This window comes from Schistocerca piceifrons, unplaced genomic scaffold (genome assembly GCF_021461385.2).
Source record: "Schistocerca piceifrons isolate TAMUIC-IGC-003096 unplaced genomic scaffold, iqSchPice1.1 HiC_scaffold_1322, whole genome shotgun sequence".
Classification (NCBI taxonomy): domain Eukaryota; kingdom Metazoa; phylum Arthropoda; class Insecta; order Orthoptera; family Acrididae; genus Schistocerca; species Schistocerca piceifrons.
Genome location: NW_025727150.1, coordinates 27,501 through 30,000, shown reverse-complemented (window position 1 = coordinate 30,000; position 2,500 = coordinate 27,501).

Below are 2,500 nucleotides of genomic sequence, written 5' to 3'. Positions count from 1 at the left end.
TGCACCCAACATCACAATAGTACCTCCTGTCACAGCGCACAAACAATGACATGAGTCAAAGACACAGGTCTCACACAAGCATAGAATTGGAGCGCCGCCTCTAATAAGCCAAAGGTGCATCCTGACGTGACAAATCTGATCATGTCACAAGCATTCACTTACTATAATCACTATCAACGAACCTGCCGCCCCCGCCCCCCCCCCCCCCCTACACCTTTCCGTACAACAACGTGTAACCTAACCTAACCTAACCTAACCTATGTTGTACCTTAACCTAACCTATGTTGTACCTTAACCTAACCTATGTTGTACCTTAACCTAACCTATGTTGTACCTTAACCTAACCTATGTTGTACCTTAACCTAACCTATGTTGTACCTTAACCTAACCTATGTTGTACCTTAACCTAACCTATGTTGTACCTTAACCTAACCCATGTTGTACCTTAACCTAACCCATGTTGTACCTTAACCTAACCCATGTTGTACCTTAACCTAACCCATGTTGTACCTTAACCTAACCCATGTTGTACCTTAACCTAACCCATGTTGTGCCTCAACCTAACCCATGTTGTGCCTCAACCTAACCCATGTTGTGCCTCAACCTAACCCATGTTGTGCCTTAACCTAACCCATGTTGTGCCTCAACCTAACCCATGTTGTGCCTTAACCTAACCCATGTTGTGCCTTAACCTAACCCATGTTGTGCCTTAACCTAACCCATGTTGTGCCTTAACCTAACCCATGTTGTGCCTTAACCTAACCCATGTTGTGCCTTAACCTAACCCATGTTGTGCCTTAACCTAACCCATGTTGTGCCTTAACCTAACCCATGTTGTCGCCTTAACGTAACCCACGTTGTCGCCTAAACCTGCTCTGTAATTGTTATACGACTCGTTCAATTACTGTAGTGTTGCCCACCCGCAACCCTCGCAATATAGTTCGCTACTCGCACTGCCCGCACCCCTGTGTATCGCTTCATGTTAAACACCTTGCAAGTCTTGCTCACTTTCCACATGCTCCTGCTGTACACTGTAATGTGGATGGCAGCAGGACGTACATGCCGCCCCTCCCCACGTCCCCACCTTGCCCCCTGCCTTCGCAAGCTGGTTGGTGAGAAGTTTGCATGTTCAATGCCCTTCGCATGCGACGTACTCAGGCTACGTTGTGGTGCGGCCTGTGTCAACTGTCCGCTGATGTCGTACGCGTGAACCACAATCTGTACTGCACATTCGTCCTTATGTACTGAATGATACATCGTGGCACATGTGTGACCGCACAACGACTGCGCCCAAAAACGGCGGACCATACAGTGCAAATATTGTGCACGCAGCTACGTGTCGTCTCCCTATGAGAGCTGGATTGCAGTGTGGTACGCCATAGAGACGTGTGGGAGGAACGGACGCCGTGGATGGCGATCAGCATGAGCTGTCTGTTGATGTATTCGGACCTAGTCGTCTCTCCTCACACACCGTGATGGCATGGTGCACCGCGTTCCATATCTGCGACATGCTACAGAGGCCGGTTGACAGTCGTTCGAGCAATGGACATCGCATACGTACGGGGGCCACCTTCCACGTATTGTCTAGGCGTGCACATTTTGTTGCGTGTATGTGGGCAGACGTAGTGTGGCGTGACACCTGACACAGGCATGCAATAATCGTTGAAGTTGCAAATGGCGATGGACGCCTGCGTTTTCTGGTGAAGTTACGCAAATGAACAAATGGTAACCTGTTGTGGTGCGGTTGTTCTCGCTAGGGGTGAATCGGTGATGGCGACGATAGGTTGAGGTACTAACCGGTTGTTCCAGCGATACCCACCATGCCGACGAAACTGAACGGCATCTGGGTGTGAAGCGATACGCGGCGGTGGCTGGGTGGGACCGTCCCCGGCCGGTGAGGGGGCGCCTCCCGGCGTGCTGGCCGCGCGGTGCGTGGGCGCACGCGCTACAGCCGGCTGGTGGGGGCGGCCAGTGGCAGGCGCGCCGGCCGACGGACGCGGCAGGCGTCGCAGCTGCGCGCCGGCGCACCCTGCGCGCGGCGCCGTGCGGCCAAAGTAGGTCCTCGCGGGCCCGGTGCGAAGCGCGGTGGACATCTTCAGTGTGCTGGTCCGATTGAGGACTGTGTGCGTTGAGGATGCGCCGCCGCCCGGCGCTCGGCGCCGCGACGCCGTCTGCTGCTCGGTCGCCCCAGCGGTTCTCGCTGGTGGTTTGTATCGCAGCTGTGCGGATGTGTTGGCGCGTGCGCTGTGCTGGGAGAGTTCGCTTCGGCACCCAAGTGGGGCTTTTGTCCTTCTGTGGCGCTGGCGTTGGAGCTGCCGGTCACCGTAGGTGGCGCGTGTTGTCTCCCGCCGGCAATGCCACGACAGCACGCTCCCGGGCCTCTGTCGGCAGCGGCAAGCTCAGTTGGGAGCACGGGTGGTCGCACCGAAAGCGTCTACTCGCCTAACTCCGGGCGATTGCGCCTCTCTCGAACCCGACCAAGTACTTGGGACGGCGCTGC